Here is a 19,209-nt window from a genome sequence, read left to right as displayed (position 1 = left end):
CTCATCCGAAAGGCTTCTTCAGTTCTCAACCAAATGGTGGAGAGACCCAGGTATTTAAACCCCTGTGGGCGTAGTCCCCTGGAGGTGGTTATGACCCTCTATTGATCATGTGCTTGAACACATGTGCCCAGGTGTGAAGGGGGCGTGGGTCATATTTAATCAGTGGTTTCAGTTGAAACCAATTTAGGACTCCGCTCCATTGTTTCCTGTGGCCTATTGAGGTCACTGGAACAAAGGTGTGAATGGGGGTTGAGACGTCTGGGAAGGGAGCTCAGGACAGCACTGTAAGCGGGGGAAAGTTGGTGACGTAATCCACCTCCTCTGTTCAATGATGGTTGTTCACAGTGGACATAGATGGCTTCTTTCACTCCTCTTTCAAACCATCTGTTTTCCCTGTCCAAAATGTGGACATTGGCATCCTCAAAAGAGTGCCCTTTTTCCTTCAGATGCAGATGTACTGCTGAATCTTGTCCTGTCGAGGTGGCTCTTCTATGTTGTGCCATTCGTTTGTGAAGAGGCTGTTTGGTTTCACCAATGTAGAGGTCCGAGCACTCTTCACTGCACTGAACAGCATACACTACATCGCTGATCTTGTGTTTGGCGGGTTTGTCCTTGGGATGAACCAGTTTTTGTCTTAGGGTGTGACTTGGTTTGAAGTATACTGAGATGTCATGCTTGGAGAAAATTCTTCTGAGTTTCTCTGACAAGCCTGACACATATGGGATGACAATGTTGTTCCTCTTGTCCTTCCCATTCTCTGTAGTTTGTGTTTGGCCTTCATTCCTGTGCATCTTAGCTGATTTGATGAAGGCCCAGTTGGGGTAACCGCATGTTTTGAGGGCTTTCTTAATGTGTGTGTGTTCCTTATGCTTCCCTTCTGCCTTAGAGGGAATACTTTCCGCACGGTGTTGTAGGGTCCTGATCACCCCAAGTTTGTGTTCCAGAGGGTGGTGGGAGTCAAAGAGGAGATACTGGTCTGTGTGTGTGGGCTTCCGGTAAACTTCAATGTTGAGGCTTCCATCTTCCTCGATAAGCACCGCACAGTCCAGGAATGGTAACTTGTTATCTCTGGTGTCCTCCCTGGTAAAACGTATGTATTTATCCACTGAGTTAATGTGACGAGTGAAGGCTTCTACTTCTTGGGTTTTGATTTTGACCCAGGTGTCATCTCCACTGCCTCAGTTGTAGGTATGCAAGTGAAAAGTGAAACCACATCAAAGGACACCATGGTTTCATCTGGATCCAGTACAAGATTCTGGACCTTGTTAGTAAAATCTGTAGAGTTTTCAATGTGGTGGGGTGTGATGCCAACAAGCGGTGATAAGATGGTGGCGAGGTGTTTGGAAATGTTGTAGGTGACCGAGTTTATACTGCTGATATTGTGTGGCACCTAGCCACTGGTACAGATATGTAGATGACACCTGGGTCAAAATCAAAACCTTACAGTGCTGTCCTGAGCTCCCTTCCCAGACGTCTCAACCCCCATTCACACCTTTGTTCCAGTGACCTCAATAGGCCACAGGAAACAATGGAGCGGAGTCCTAAATTGGTTTCAACTGAAACCACTGATTAAATATGACCCACGCCCCCTTCACACCTGGGCACATGTGTTCAAGCACATGATCAATAGAGGGTCATAACCACCTCCAGGGGACTACGCCCACAGGGGTTTAAATACCTGGGTCTCTCCACCATTTGGTTGAGAACTGAAGAAGCCTTTCGGATGAGAGGTGAAACGTCTTCAAGAAACAAAAAGAAGTCCAGTCGCCTTTTTCAAGCTCCAGAGACTACTATGACCTGGATAACTGAGAATCTACACAGACATCTGCCCTTTTTTACGCAGTGGCGTGCTGGGGGGGTGGATGCACCGAAAGGGACAGGAGCAGGATCGACAAACTGGTGCGGAGGTCTAGCTCTGTGTTGGGATGTCCTCTGGAGTCTGTGATGGTGGTGGGTGAGAGGAGGATGTTAGCAAAGCTGACATCCATCATGGACAACCCCCATCACCCTCTGCATGAGACCGTGGGTGAGCTGAGCAGCTCCTTCAGTCAGAGACTGAAACATCCTCGCTGCAGGAAGGAGCGCTTTCGCAGGTCATTCATCCCAACAGTAGTTAGACTGTATAACACATCATAATGTCTTGAGTCACTTGGACACTTTACCTCCACTGCCATCACTTTATCCATACAGTCAGATACATTTTATTTATTACACTCACCCATATAATGCATACCGTGTATGCTGTGTACCTTACCGGCTACAAATGTATATAATATTTTGATATCTTTAAATAGTGTTTTGACGTGTGTGTATATGTGTGTATATGTAAATGTGGGTATTGACACTGATATATATATTTATGTATATAGTGCTTATGTATATGTGTATAGTTTTTTGCTATTTTATTTTATTCTATTGAATTTTAGTTTTTAGTTTAGTTATTTGTTCTTACTCATCCTTTTCATTTTTTCTCTGTATTGAGCTGCTGTAATGCACAAATTTCCCCGTCGTGGGATTATTAAAGTTTTATCTTATCTTATCTTATCTCTTACTTATTTTTGTACATTTAGGAACCCTAACAGTACATCTTTAACATTTGAGCTAGTTTAAAACTTAGTGAACAGCCAAACCAAACCATCATAAATGAGTGCTGAGTAGTGCTTAGTCCTGAACACCTCCTGAAATCATCAAAGGGTGGCTGGAAGATAAAGAAAGGGAAAATGTTTCATTTAACACATGAAATATACACATTTCACATTAAACTACATTTATGTCAGTTAAATACAGACAGGAAGAGGAGGACAGATTTGGTGGACAGACACTCTTTCTCTGACCTTCCCTCATTGTAGCTGTCCTCCTGTCTGTTAGAAATGGACAGGACAGATACAGAGGCAGAGAAAAAGACAGAAAGGGAGAGAGAGAGAAAGAGAGGGAGACACAGACACGTCCATGGACAGGAGGACAGATAGAGAAAAAAAGCAAAGAGCACATACAGAGAACAGTACATGTGTCATCTTACCATTTTAGAAGTTCCTCTGGTAATCCATGAACTTGCAGAGGAGAGTGGAGACATGTTTGTTCACTGCTGTCTTTTTCTTTTGCGCGAGTCATCCTGTCGTTTGTGAAGTTATTTTTCCTTTTGCAGCTTTTGTTCCCCTTTCAGGGTTGAGGCCTGCGAATCACCTAAAACAGATGGGAGACATATAGCTCAGTGTTCAAAACTACCCTTTTCTTTACTGTAAGTTACATATTGACCTTTTAAATTAGATGCTTGTGAACTACCAAATATGTTTAACAAAGGCATTACTGAATTATAGCTCACCTTTGAAAAAACTCCAGTGTGCATGCTGCCTCCTCTGGATACTCAAGGTTAAAAACGTAGAAGGTGGCAAAAAGTGCTGCAAGACCAGCCTGGAACGTAGGTTGAATACCCTCACAAACAATTTCACCCTCGATGCTTATCATCCACTGATGAAGGGTAATGTTGTCTCCTGAAAAAATAACAAAATTAACTGATATTAGTTTTCATTTTAATTTAAGATAAGATAAGATAAGATAGTGTTTATTTGTCACATGCACAGTTATACACAGTACAATGCACAGTGAAATGTATTTTGTACCTGCAACCATATATACACACACATATAAATAAGAAGAATAAAAATAAAAAAAAGTAATTCACACTATACACTATACTCTATATACTATACACTATACACACTTTTATAAATTATAATATTTACATTGTGCAATAATGGTCCAGTTAGGGCTCAGAGTTGAGCAGACGGATGGCTTGTGGGTAAAAACTCTTCTTCAACCTTTCAGTCTTAGCCCTCAGGCAGCGGTAACGCTGGCCTGATGGGAGCAGGGAGAAGAGAGAGTGTCCGGGGTGGCTGGGCTGTTTTAGGATCTTCATGGCCCTCAGCCTGCACTGCTTGGTGTAAATGTCCTGCAGGTTGGGGAGGGTGGTTCTGATGGTCCGTTCAGCTGAACGAACCACCCTTTTTAGGGCCATGAAGTCCTGCTTGGTGCAGTTTCCCATCCAGGTGGTGATGCTCCCACGCATGATGCTCTCGATGGTGCAGGTGTAAAAGTTCCTGAGCACCTTGAGTGGGAGCTTGAAGTCTCTCAGCCGCCTGAGGAGGTAGAGACGCTGTCTGACCTTCTTCACAGTGATGTTTATGTGATGAGTCCAGGACAGGTCCTGTGAGATGGTCACTCCCAGGTATTTGAAAGTGTCCACTCTTTCCACCTCAGCACCACTGATGACAAGTGGATGGTAGTCCCTCTGCTGCTTCCTGCTGAAGTCCACGATCAGTTCCTTTGTTTTGCTGACGTTGAGCAGGAGGTGGTTCTCCTGGCACCAGTTCTCCAGGCGGGAGACCTCTCTCCTGTAGGCTGTCTCCTCATTGTGAGAGATTAGTCCCACAACAGCAGTGTCGTCAGCAAACTTGATGATGACGTTGGACTCTGACGTGGCCTCGCAGTCATGGGTGTACAGTGAGTACAGCAGAGGGCTGAGCACACAGCCTTGGGGGGATCCAGTGTTGAGGGTGAGGGAGGATGAGGTGAGGTGACCCACTCGTACCACCTGTGGTCTGCTGGTCAGGAAGCTGTGAACCCACCTGGACAGGGATGGGCCCAGGCCCAGGTCCAGCAGCTTAGAGACCAGCCTGGAGGGAACTATGGTGTTGAATGCTGAGCTGTAATCTACAAACAGCACTCTCACATAGTTCCCCTTACCAGTGTCTATGTGTGAAAGGGTCTTGTGGAGGAGGAAGGATATGGCGTCATCTGTGGATCTGTCTGGCCGGTATGCAAACTGTAGTGGGTCGAGGGTGGTGGGCAGTGAGGAGGTGATGAATGTCTTGATGAGTCTCTCAAAACACTTCATCACCACAGAGGTGAGCGCTATGGGCCTGAAGTCATTGGGGCTGCTGGGGTGTGGTTTCTTTGGGACAGGGACTATGATGGACTTTTTAAAGCAGGTGGGAATCACACACAGTTTCAGTGAGAGGTTGAATATCAGTGTAAACACAGGTGCCAGCTGGTCAGCGCAGGTCTTAAGGACACGTCCACTAATACCGTCTGGTCCAGCCGCTTTCCTGGTGTTTACACGTCTAAACGCCCTCCTCACGTCGCGCTCCGTCACAGTGAGTGTCTCCGCCCCTCCGGCCGGGAGCGCAGCGGGCTGTCGGCTTCCCGACTCAAAGCGCGCAAAGAAGATGTTGAGTTCATCAGCCAGAGAAGCGTCGGCACTCACCGGGTGTGTATGTGGTGCTTTGTAGTCCGTGATGGTGCGTAGTCCCTGCCACAGTCCCCTGGGGTCAGACTGTTGTAGTTGCTGTTCCAGTCTGCGGCCGTATCGCTGTTTAGCCTCTTTCAGCGCTCTGCGGACGTTGTATGATGCAACCTTGTAGTCCTCCATGTTCCCAGAGGCGAGGCCGGAGTTGTAGGCAACGGTGCGGGACCTCAGGGCGTCGCGGACAGATTTATCCACCCACGGCTTCTGGTTGGGAAAAGTCCTGATGGTCCTCCTAAGTGAAGTGTCATCAACAACTTTCCCAATAAATCCCACAACAGTTTCCGTAAACTCCTCGATGTCTCCGCCCGCGCTGCTGCGAAACATGTCCCAGTCGGTTGAATCCAACGCACCCTGCAGAGCGGCCTCTGTTTGATCAGACCACCGTGTCACTTCTCTCACAGCAGGGGGTTCCTGCCTGAGCCGTTGTTTGTATTTTGGCATGAGAAGGACAGCGGTGTGGTCAGACTTCCCAAAAGGCGGAAGAGGCTTTGCTTTGTAGCCATCTTTGAATGGAGAATAGCAGTGGTCTAGGGTCCTCTCTCCTCTGGTGGGGCAGTCGATGTGTTGAATCAATTTCGGTATCACCTTTTTCAAGTTTGCACTGTTAAAGTCCCCGGCTACGATGAGAGCCGCATCACGCTGGTTAGCCTGATAGGTGGAAATAGCCTCATGTAGCTCTGATAGTGCAGTGTTTGTGTCCGCCTGAGGTGGAATATAGACGGCGCTGAAGATGACCGAAGTGAACTCGCGGGGCAGGTAGTGGGGGCGGCATTTCAGGGTTAGGAGCTCCAGGTTAGGTGAACATGATTGTTTCAGAGGGACAACATTCCTACTGTCACACCAGTTGTTATTAATCATTAGGCACACACCTCCTCCTCTTGATTTTCCAGACTCACTCGTTCTATCCGTGCGATGAACACTGAAGAACTCCGACGGCTGTACGGCGTGGTCCGGTATGAGGGGAGTCAGCCATGTCTCCGTGAGACAGATGATGTTGCAGTCCCTTATGTCCCTCTGAAACTGTATCCTGGCCCTGAGTTCGTCCAGCTTGTTATCCAGTGACTGGACATTAGCCAACAGGATGCTCGGCAGTGGCGTTTGGTGCGCTCTGCGCCTCAGCCTCTCTCTTACGCCGGCTCTTTTCCCTCGGGGACTTGTCCGTGACCTGGTCCGTCCTTTGTTTGAGCTGGCCCACTGGAAACGCAGTATCTCCTGAGGCCAAGTCGGGTCGGGAGAAAAAGGTGTCAGAATACAGCCAGAGTGCTGATATCAGAATACAGCCAGAGTGCTGTATTCTGATATTAAAAAGAGTCTGTCTGTCATACGTGATATGACACAGAGCAGGCGGAATTATAAAGTCCAAAATTAGAGCTAAACCTAATATATACAAACAAAGCGTAGGAGCAGGTACGAGGGCTGCTGACCTCACCGGCGCCATCTTGAATGTTCAGGTACAGAGACACATTTTTATAGACAGAGGGGAGGCAGATATATCCCTGTCTCAGTGACAGAGGGATGTATCTGCCTCCCCTCTGTCTATAGACCTAGGGATGCAGATACAGTGAGATGCAATATCCCACTGTATCTTCCACCCATTTGTCTATAGACAGGGGGATGGGAGATACAGTGAGACACCCTGAAGAGTACATTGTGCATATGTTGTACTTACTGAGGGCAATCAGTTGTGGACTTGGTGGCAGGTTGTGTGTTCCTTCAAGATCTGCAGCTGTAGCACACCTCTGTAACACATCAAAACATAAGATTACCTAAGAAAAAACGTACAACAGTTGGATTTTATTTTACATTCTTCCTCATTTGGTTGATGAAGGACCTCCAGCTGTTTCCCAGTAAAGGTTACAGGTAAAAGCGCTGCTGCTTTGGACACTAGAATAATGTCTCCTTTCTCTCCACCTGAGCTCAGGTCTAAGTAACGGCTCCGCCTTTTTATGCTTACTGCGCAGTGTGCAGACAGACTGCACGTAAAACAGCTGCTGTTGTGTTTTTGTTGAAAAACTGGGGGCTGCATGAGTTTAATGCTGTAATGCTTTTTATTCACAAGCATCCTCCAAATTACGTTTCTACTGCAGCTCTATTTTTAGTCGCTAATCAGGGTTTAAAGTATAAAAACCTTTTGACGGAGCCCCTCGGTACTGGGGGGGGGGGGTGTTCGGCACCAAACGATCGCTAGTGCTGATAGCAAACTGTGGTTATAGCACCCATCCTGGTGGCTACAGCTGAAGTAAAGGAAAAATTGCTGACATTCTCTACACAGCATGCAGGCGTGCACACTAGTGGTGTGCGATACTGCAAATTTTGGTATCGATCTGATATAAGTAAATATAGGGCCAGTATTGACGAAACCAATACAGATACTTTTGACTTATAAACGCTGCTTACGTAGGGGAAAGCAGTGTGTCATAATTTGACATAAATCATCATCACTTTGCCAAATCTGACCACATTTTAATGATCACTAAATAACTCTGATTTTTACTTTCCATAATAATTAGTTAACACAATAAAGATAAAATATTAAAACAATTAAATCATAGACTTAGTGTTTTACAGAGTTGATGAGTCCGCACAAAGGATTAGTTTCAATAAAATAATTTAAGATAGTTTAATGGGCTGAATATATATTTGACTGCCTGAATATTGTCTATAGGAAATCAGTCTGCTGAAGTAACCGCTGAGATGATAAGTTACTTTTTAACATGAAGTAATCCTGAAGAACCGACATGAGTGATGACTGAAACATCGGTTTCACCACTATATGAGCTACCTGGTTATTCTTAGCCTCTCTGAAAGGACTGTGACAGTGGGCTCTGTCTCCGGGTCTGGGTCTGTCTGAGGGATACCCTTCCTCCTGCTCCTCAGGAACCAAGCTTTTTCATTTTCGTGCTCTTTCATGTCTTTAAATAAGTCCATAGTGTTGCAACAGTAGAGAATTTCCTCCCAAAATGCATCACTGTTTACACTGTTTTCATTTCCAGCTGTAAAGTACATCTGCATGACGCTCCGCTTTCTCACTCACTGCAGCCGACATGACTGCTCAGTGCCACTGAGTCACATGACCGCAGACAACTAATCACAGCTGTGCAGAGACTTGGGAGAGGAGTGGACAGAGCAAAGACTCCCTGCATGAGAGGAGCTGTGTTTGCATAGACATATCTTGCTCTCGCATGAACAGGAGCAACACACTGAATTTACAGGAGACAAATAAACTAAATTATCGATCCTATCACGCTAATATTGTTCGATACCAATACCAGCTTTGTATCGATAATATCGATATTTTGGATCGATCCGCCCAGCACTAGTGCACACACACAGCACAGAGCAGTGGGGGCGTGGAAAAACTCGTCAGCAATGATCCACTCGTGTAAAGGGTCGTTTTTTCCAAATGATGGAAATCCGCCACAGCGACAGAGTACTTTAATGTCACTAATGTGGATGAAATGCTCCGCATGGAGACACCTGAGCTGCAGAGTTAAAAACATCGAAGCAACAAATTTCTGTCGAGGATTTTTAATAATCGAACTATTTGAGTTATTCGTTGCAGCCCTAAAATTTGTATTAAATTTTCAATTTGTGTATCAAAATACATGAAGGTTTTTATCTACCTTTCATGTTGGGACTTTTTGTTCGTTAAATTAGAAGCCTGAAATTTTCATTTGAGTTTCATTTTTCCTCTTACTTCTCCTCCGTTCATGCCGGCTGTCATTTCCATTCCTGTAGCCGCGAAATCAAGAGCAGCACGACCATAGTGAGAACAAATGTGCACATTGTGAATGAAACTGCCCCTGCTCTGTGGTAGATTGCAAATTGCGGTGAAATGATAAAGGTGCAAGTGGCAATAATAGCAGCCTCAGCAAGGCGCAGTGCCCAGCGATCAACTGCTAGCTAGAAGAAGCGAGAGTAGCTCACCACATAAAATTTTTTTTTGCCCACTAACAGACACAAAACTGCAATTAAAATGTTAAATCCTAAGAAAGTACTTACCCAGTGAAAATCCTTGTTGGTCGCGCTCTCTAGCCCGCGAACATTCGCCTCCAGACGGTAAATATCCCACAATGCAACTGTACATTTAAAATTTACAGTACAGCTATGCATCAAGCGGTCCAGTTAAATGCGATATTCTTTTCAGAGGCATTTCAGTTCACAGGTGGCTGTATTTTCAAAACACAGCCACCTTACTGTATTATCATGCTGTAGTTTTTACAGCAATTTGTTACAGTGCACACACCTTGTTTGTTGCATGTTGCTGTTATTATTCACTGTGAGCTAATGTAATGGCGATAATTCACTGGCTTGTGATTTCTAGGATATTTCGCCCACACGATTATTTTTACTCACTAAGATGGTGGCACTTGAACAATGCAATGCTCAGCGTCTCTCCAGTTTTTGTAAATTAGCAGTGTTTTGCCTCGTCATTACAGCACTGTTCATTCAGAACAGCACTGTTTTAGCATCCTACAGAAGAGAGGAGCTCTTTTTTGTTGCTGTGGTGTTGGCAGTCCAGGTCATGTTGCAACTGATGTTGACCTCAAGGTACTCAGTGCTCTGAATGCCCTCCACTCTTCTGTTGCTGGTGGTGATGAGACAATGGACAAGGCACCTCAGTCCTCTGCTATCCAGGATCAGCTCCTATGTCTGTGCTGTGTTGAGCATCAGGTTGTTCTCTTGGCTCCAGTTCACAAGCTTCCAGGATTCTGCTTCCCACGATGGTATCGTCTGCAAATTTTATGATGTTGAAGAGGAATTAGCTCAACACATCTAGGACCCAGCTGCACAGGTGTGTGTTATTCTAGGATTCCACTGGGGGATTCCCATGATGCACTGAGTATTTCTTTTCATTCACCTCTTTTCACTCTGTTTATACTCCACTCTGCATTTAATCATTAGTTATTATTAACCTCTGTCTCTCTTCCACAGCACGTCTTTTGTCCTGTCTCTCTCCCCTCAGCCCCAACAGGTCACAGCAGATGACCCCCCCTCCCCGAGTTTCCTTCCCACTGTCACCAAGTGCTGCTCATAGGGGGTCGTTTTGGCTGTTGGGTTTTCTCTGTATTATTGTACCATACCATACCATACCATCTTTATTTATAAAGCACTTTAAAACAACCACAGCTGACACAAAGTGCTGTACATTAAAACACAAATAAATAACAATTTAATAACTCTTTCAGGTTAAAAAAAAAAAAAACACTTTAAAACTAGATCCCGCTGGAGTTAAAAGCCAAGGAAAAAAGATGGGTTTTAAGACGAACTTTAAAAGTGGACAGTGAAGGGGCCGCTCTAACCTGCAAAGGCAAGTCATTCCATAACTTAGGACCAACAACAGAGAAAGCCCTGTCCCCTCTGAGCTTCCTTCTTGATCTTGGTACCTCCAAGAGCAGCTGGTCTGCTGACCTGAGAGACCGGCAAGGTATGTAGGGGTGAAGAAGCTCAGAGAGGTAAGGCGGGGCAAGATTGTGCAAAGATTTAAAAACAAACATAAGAATCTTAAAATGAATCCTAAAATGTACAGGCAACCAGTGAAGTGAGGCCAGGACAGAGGTCATGTGCTCTCTCTTTTGAGTTCCCATCAAAAGTCGTGCAGCAGCATTTTGAACCAGCTGCAGACGTGAGAGTAGCGACTGACTGACTCCAAAATAAAGTGAATTACAGTAATCCAGTCGAGATAAAATAAAAGCATGGATCACTGTTTCAAAATGCTGCCTAGATAGAAATGCTTTTACTGATGCCAATTGCTTCAAATGATAAAAACTGGACTTAACCACAGCTCTCATTTGGCTGTCCAATTTAAAATCACTGTCCACCTTAAAACCAAGATCAGTAATAATGGGTTTAAAATATACCTCCAAGGGTCCCAGGTCAACAGAGGAGGACTCACAGGAGCCACTGGGTCCAAACACCATTACCTCTGTTTTCTTTTCATTAAAATTTAAAAAGTTCAAGGCCAACCAAGCTTTAATATCACCTAGACATGCCAGGAGATGTTTTATGGAATGGATATCCTTCTTCTTCAAGGGCAAATAAATTTGACAATCGTCAGCATAACAATGAAATGAGATTCCATGTTTTCTGAGGATAGAACCCAGAGGCAGTAAATACAGTGAGAAAAGCAGTGGGCCCAGAATTGAGCCCTGTGGGACACCACATGGCAGAGAAGCAGCAGATGATTCAGCATCAAGAATGCTCACAGAAAAAGTTCTCTCTGCCAGGTAAGAACTGAACCATTTAAGAACCGTGCCACCAATACCTACTAAGTGGTGTAAACGAGATATTAAAATGTTGTGATCTACTGTATCAAAGGCAGCAGTTAGGTCAAGTAAAACCAGAACAACATGGTTCCCAGAATCACATGCAAGAAGGATGTCGTTAAAAACCCTTAATAAAGCAGATTCTGTGCTATGAAGGGTTTTAAAACCTGACTGAAAAACCTCCAGGGTGCTATTCTCATCTAAAAACTGTTTCAGCTGACAGTACACAATTTTTTCTAAAACCTTAGAAAGAAAAGGCAGCTTGGAAATAGGCCGATAATTAGCCAGCACAGCAGGATCAAGACCAGGTTTCTTAAGCAGTGGCTGGACTACTGCATGTTTAAAAATAGCAGGGACCACACCTGAGGACAGACTGCTATTTATAATGGTAAGAACAGGCTGCCCTATACTAGATAAAATTTCTTTAAAAAATCGTGGAGGGACAGGATCACGGGGGGAACCTGATGGCTTAATATGGCCGACCACATCCTCTAAAAGTGAGAGAGTCACAGACTCAAACTGAGTGAAAACAGCAGAGCAAGGGACTGAAACAGAGGGGTCAGAACCAGGAGCTGTGATAAGAGCCCTGGTACTAGCAACCTTTTCAATAAAAAAACGCAGAAAATTATTGCACGTATCAGGAGAAGCTTCCAAACAGGCATTCTGTGGAGCATTAAGCACAGAGTTAATAGTGTTAAACAAAAGACGTGGGTTATGGCTGTTGGAGGAAATAATTTTTGCAAAGTATTCCCTTTTTGCCTCTTTAACCGTGCTCTGGTAGTGACGCCAGCAGTCTTTTAAAATTTGAAGAGTCACCTGCAGTTTATCTTTTTTCCACCTTCTTTCAGCTCGGCGACATTCCCTCCTCACAGCACGAGTTCTGTCATTAAACCACGGCTCAGGTTTAGTCTTTGGCTGCCTGGTTTTTAATGGAGCCACCGAGTCCAGGATGGTTTGACAGGAAGAGTAGAACCAAGAAATAAGCTCTTCTGTATCAGAGGAGAGAAAGTCAAACGAACCACAGAGGTGAAAAAAAGCAGTAGAAAACTGAGCGGCAGTGGCCGGGTTAATAACCCGACAGCGCCGAACAGGAGCGCGAGTTTTAACTGCAGTATGTGTCAAACTAACAGTGAATAACACAGGCAGATGATCCGAGAATACAGAGTCACAGATTTCCAGGTTAGTCACAGGCAGACCGCAGGAAAGAACCAGGTCCAGTGTGTGTCCGTGCTCATGTGTAGGGCCGGGTACGGCCTGTACCAGGTTAAAAGAGTCAAGAAGGCTTAAAAAGTCCTTTACCAGTGGCTTATCAGGACAACACACATGTATATTAAAATCTCCAACAATAAGAACATATTCATAATTAGGTATAATCCCTGCTAGAAAATCAGAGAAGTCATTTATGAAGTTTTTGTTGTATTTGGGGGGCCAGTAAACCACAGCGCAGAAAACCGGGTTAATGTGCCTCATCTCAAACGAGGTAAACTCAAAGCTGGAGAATGACGACTGTAGAAAGCACTGCTTACATTTGTAGTCCTGTTTGTGAACAGTCGCTGTGCCTCCGCCTCTCCCTGAAGCCCGCGGTGAGTTAAAATAACAATCCTCTGGTAAAAGCTCAGACAGAGCACTGGACTCGCCAACACTCAGCCACGTCTCAGTCACAAACAGAAGATCCAGGTTACGGGAACTAAAAAAGTCCCGAAGAATAAAAGTTTTATTCGCCAGCGACCTGGCATTTACCAGGCCAATCCTGACAGGAACTGGAGCATGGGCTCCAACAAGTCGGGAAACCCGGCACAGCGGTCTCAGGTTTCGGAGACATTGTCGGCGCATGTTGAGCCGGAGAGGGCATGGGCGGCGGGGCCGAAGGGCTTCAAAGCCGACAATGGGCACCAAACAGGCATCAACGGGATCCAGGAAACGCCGAGGCACACGAGATCCTAGAAACGATCCATGCACCGATCGGGTAGAAGCAGAAGAGTGCGTCAGGTAAAATTTCAGCTTCACCAGCCGGCCGCTTCTTCTTCCGCGACGACGATGACGTCTCCGCCGGGAAGGCAGCGCAGGAACCCGCCACAGATGACTCGGAATCTCCGACAGAAACGGGGGCAAGGATTGCTGTCCACCAACACCAAATATCACCATGTCCTGGACCGAAGGTTGGAGGTCCAGTAGTGTTCGGCAATCATACACCAGCAGAGACTCAGTTCCATAAATGACATAGGTTAAAAACAATATAAACACAAACAAACATGAGAATGACAGACGAGCAGCCACACACACCGGCGCCATCTTACATTACAGTATCCCTGCCCTACATTGTAGGGCAGGGATACTCAACTTGATCTAGCCGAGGGCCACATTTGGAAAATGAGAAGTGGCCGAGGGCCAGCCATTAAACTACATTCATATAAAATGAGCAAACTTTAAAAAAGACTGATAGCTTGTGCTCATATTTTGATGCATTTTATTAGCTCCACTGCAATTCAGCAAGATATATTTTGAGCCATCTTGAACAGCATAGCTGGAACGTTTCCTATTATGCAGGCAAATATTGGACAAATTCAAAAATGAAAATGATTATTAACAGTTCTTAGGCATAGAATGAACATATTTCAGCTCTTTTGGTGTGAAAGCTGTTTATAAAATATATTAAACACATAACTGCACAGTGCAAGCCACCAAATGTTGGAATAGTTCAGAAATACAATTTAAAAAAAAAAAACTGCTTTACTATATTTCAGTTATTTTAAAGTTTGGAACAGACAGCACAGGTATGTAATCAGATGTTTATGTTTTAACCTCTTCATGCATCACATACTATTAGTTACTGACTACATGCTTAATGTGAGGTAACACATCTCATTTCCTTTGAGAGCTTACTGAAGTTTGGTTTCTGAGAGGTCAAGGCAATATGCAAGCACTGGTTGAGATGTGAGTCGGTGAGTCTATTGCGCTTTTTGTCCTTAATTAGATTCATCACTGAAAACCCCGACTCGCATATGTAAGTGGATCCGAACATTGTCAAAATGTATATAGCGAGTCTTTTAGAGTTCGGATACTGATGAACAGAGTGTGCCCAAAATTCACACAGTCTCTCCTCTCTGAACTTGGCTTTTAGGACATCATTAGCCTGCATCTGGACCAGTTCCAGCTGGAAAGCGCCCTCACTGATAGCAGGCACAGCGTTTTTTCCTCTGCTGGGCAGCTCCCGGTGACAGCAACAGCAAACGGGTTGCGCGCAAACAGTAGCAGTTGCTGTGGGATTTTGAAGTTGTGAAACCGCGATCTGAAGTTCTCTGACAGATTTTTTAACAGTGCTACCATTCGTGACAGCACAATCCCATTTGTAGGAACATCACGCAGGGTAGGGAAGTGAAGTTTTTTCCCCTCTATGTCCGTCACGAATACGCCCAAGGTTGTCTGAAAAGCGCTCACTTTTTCAAAGAGCTCTCCCACATTCGAATCCCCACCTTGGAGCTGCAGGTTAAGATGGTTCAAGTGATTAGTGATATCACACAGAAATGCAACCAGAGCCACAGATTCCTGATCTTGCATAAACTGAGAGAACTCATCTGCTTTCTTTGTTTTTTGACCGGAAAGAAATTCTGTGATTTCTTTGCGCAGTGCAAAGAAGCGCTGTAGGACTCGCCCCCTGCTCAGCCATCTGACATCATTGTGCTGTAGTAGGTCTGAATATTGAGCTTCTTGCTCCTGTAGTAGCATTTTGAAAAGCCGGTGCTGTAAACTTGAAGTTGAGCGAATGTGATTTACAATTTTGATCACTGTGTCCATCACTCCTTTCATTTCACCAGACAGTTTGGCACACAACACCGTCTGGTGAGTGATGCAGTGTAGTGAACTAACTGTGGGGTGGTCCGCTATGAGACGTGATGCTAAGCCCCTCTCTCGTCCTATCATAGATGGCCCACCGTCAGTTACAAGGAGGTTGATTTTATCCAGCTCCAGAGAATTCTTATCAAAGAAACTTTTCATAGAATTGTACATGGCCTCACCTGTTGCATTGCTCTTGATGGGCAAAAGGCACAGCAGCTCCTCTTTGAAAAGCTCCCCGTTAAAATATCTCACAAACACGGACAGCTGTGCAGTGTCTGCTGCATCTGTAGACTCGTCCATAGCTATTGACATGTAATCCACACACTTCAGTTCAGCAAGTAAAGTAGAAAAACTGTCCTCATACAAAGTTTCTAGTCTCCGTGCCGCCGTTGAATCCGAAAGCTGAACCTGCTTCACGCGGTTAACGATGTCATCTTTGTGTTTGTCACCGGCAAACAACTCCTCCACGATTCCCAAAGTGCACACTTTCACAAGCTCAGCGTCCACAAATGGCTTGCCCTTTTTAGCCAGCTCCCAGGTTACACGCAGTGAAGCAGCGGTGGCTTTTTCAGCAGCAGTAGTGGAAGTCGTCAAGATTGTTGATGTGGTAGCATAAGACAACTTTAAGGCCTCAGTCTTGTCTTTTCGTGCAATGCTACCAACCGGGAAAGCTGCACTGAAGCTAGCATGTTTTGACTCGTAATGCCGCTTAATGTTAGCAACTTTGCATACAGCAACTGTCTTTTGGCAAATTAAACACAACGGTTTTGCGTTGGCATGAGGTGGCAAAATGAATGCAAAATCATCTGTCCATTTGTTATTAAACTGTCTGTTTTCGATGTCAACTTTTCTCCGCTTACTAACCTCACTCATTTTTTGCCAAGATATTCATTTAAGGACACGTCTTTTCCTCGCAGATCAGCAGTGATTCTTGACCTGCGCAAACTGTTCACTACCTTAAAGGCCCAAATCATTAGGACCTAAAGGGCCGTGTACAAACTAATGATTCTGTCTTACAGACAGTTCACTTTGTGAACACAAGGGGGAATTATTCAGCATTTGTTACACAATAAAAGGGAAAATTATTTTAATTTTGAGCAATTACAAGAAATGGCCGCGGGCCGGTCACCAGCCAATCACGGGCCGGATTTGGCCCGCGGGCCGTGAGATGAGTATGACTGTTGTAGGGTCTTTACCTATGATACAAAGCACCTTGAGGATTAAATTAGATAAAACTTTGTTGTTTCACACATAGACACTGGTAAGGGGAACTATGTGAGAGTGTTGTTTGTAGATTACAGCTCAGCATTCAACACCATAGTTCCCTCCAGGCTGGTCTCTAAGCTGCTGGACCTGGGCCTGGGCCCATCCCTGTGCAGGTGGGTTCACAGCTTCCTGACTAGCAGACCACAGGTGGTACGAGTGGGTCACCTCACCTCATCCTCCCTCACCCTCAACACTGGATCCCCCCAAGGCTGTGTGCTCAGCCCTCTGCTGTACTCACTGTACACCCATGACTGCGAGGCCACGTCAGAGTCCAACGTCATCATCAAGTTTGCTGACGACACTGCTGTTGTGGGACTAATCTCCCACAATGAGGAGACAGCCTACAGGAGAGAGGTCTCCCGCCTGGAGAACTGGTGCCAGGAGAACCACCTCCTGCTCAACGTCAGCAAAACGAAGGAACTGATCGTGGACTTCAGCAGGAAGCAGCAGAGGGACTACCATCCACTTGTCATCAGTGGTGCTGAGGTGGAAAGAGTGGACACTTTCAAATACCTGGGAGTGACCATCTCACAGGACCTGTCCTGGACTCATCACATAAACATCACTGTGAAGAAGGCCAGACAGCGTCTCTACCTCCTCAGGCGGCTGAGAGACTTCAAGCTCCCACTCAAGGTGCTCAGGAACTTTTACACCTGCACCATCGAGAGCATCATGCGTGGGAGCATCACCACCTGGATGGGAAACTGCACCAAGCAGGACTTCATGGCCCTAAAAAGGGTGGTTCGTTCAGCTGAACGGACCATCAGAACCACCCTCCCCAACCTGCAGGACATTTACACCAAGCAGTGCAGGCTGAGGGCCATGAAGATCCTAAAACAGCCCAGCCACCCCGGACACTCTCTCTTCTCCCTGCTCCCATCAGGCCGGCGTTACCGCTGCCTGAGGGCTAAGACTGAAAGGTTGAAGAAGAGTTTTTACCCACAAGCCATCCGTCTGCTCAACTCTGAGCCCTAACTGGACCATTATTGCACAATGTAAATATTATAATTTAAAAAGTGTGTATAGTGTATAGTGTGAATTACTTTTTTTTAATTTTTATTCTTCTTATTTATATGTGTGTGTATATATGGTTGCAGGTACAAAATACATTTCACTGTGCATTGTACTGTGTATAACTGTGCATGTGACAAATAAACACTATCTTAATCTTAATCTTAATCTTAATCTTAATCCCTTTAGAAAGATTCAATCAATCAATCAATCAATCAATCAACTTTATTTATAAAGCACTTTAAAATCAAATGCAGTTGGCCAAAGTGCTGTACAAATCTAAGCACAAACAAACAAAACACAGACATAAGATAAGGAAAGGATTAATAAATAAATAAATAAAACCACAGCTAAGAAAATAAACAAAGAAAACCAACATCTCAAACTGAGTTAAAAACCAGTAAGAAAAAATTTGTTTTAAGACAGGACTTAAAAGCATAGAGTGAGTCAGCCTGCCTAATGTGCAAAGGAAGATTGTTCCACAGTTTTGGGGCAGCAACTGAAAAAGCGCGGTCACCTCTGGACTTCCTCTTTGTCTTTGGAACAGCCAGCAGTGTCAGATCAGCTGACCTGAGTGAACGTGAAGGAACGTACAGGTGGAGCAGATCTGACAGATATGACGGGGCGAGGCCATGAAGACATTTAAAAACAAATAAAAGGATTTTAAAATCAATCCTAAAATGAACTGGGAGCCAATGAAGTGAGGCCAAGATCGGAGAAATGTGCTCACGTTTTTTGACCCCAACTAAAAGCCGTGCAGCAGCATTTTGGACTATCTGGAGCCAGGCAAGCAGTGTCTGACTGAGCCCAACATAAAGTGCATTGCAGTAGTCTAAGTGAGTCGTAATAAAAGCATGGATTAAAATCTCAAAATGATGCCGTGAAAGAAATGGTTTCACTTTGGCCAGTTGTCTTAGCTGATAAAAGTTGGACTTGACTACTGACTTAATTTGGGCATCAAGTTTGTTGCTGTCTTAGTAAGATGTTGAGTTAAGGGACCCAGGTCAATAGTCATTTTTAAGTATCACTGGGCCCAAGCAGCAACATCTCTGTCTTTTTATCATTTAGGTGCAAAAAGTTAGTGGACAGCCATGCCTTGATTTATCCAATGCACTCGAGGAGATGGTTAGCAGAATATGCATTTTGCTGCTTGAGAGGCACATAAATTTGGCAGTCATCAGCATAAAGGTGGAATGCGATGTCATGCTTTCTGAGATTCTATCAAGTTCTTACTTTTTTACTCTAATTTGTTCACTCAAGGTGCTTTATATAACATGCCTCATTCACCCATTCCCACAAATTCATAGCAGAATTGAGGTTGCGCATCTTGCCCAAGGATCCTTTGACATGCAGACTGGAGCAACCAGTCGAACCACCAACCATTCGATTAGTAGATGACCTGCTCTACCTCCTGATCCACAGCCACTCCATGATCATGTGAGTACTGGAATGTGCCCAGAGACAATAAATTTAAGGTGGAATGAGGCTGGTTTTTGTGTTGAGCTGCAGAGCGAAGGTGATCAC

Source organism: Archocentrus centrarchus, chromosome 2 (assembly GCF_007364275.1).
Source record: "Archocentrus centrarchus isolate MPI-CPG fArcCen1 chromosome 2, fArcCen1, whole genome shotgun sequence".
Lineage (NCBI taxonomy): Eukaryota > Metazoa > Chordata > Actinopteri > Cichliformes > Cichlidae > Archocentrus > Archocentrus centrarchus.
The sequence above is the reverse complement of the archived record's forward strand: the minus strand, read 5'-3'. Positions refer to the sequence as shown.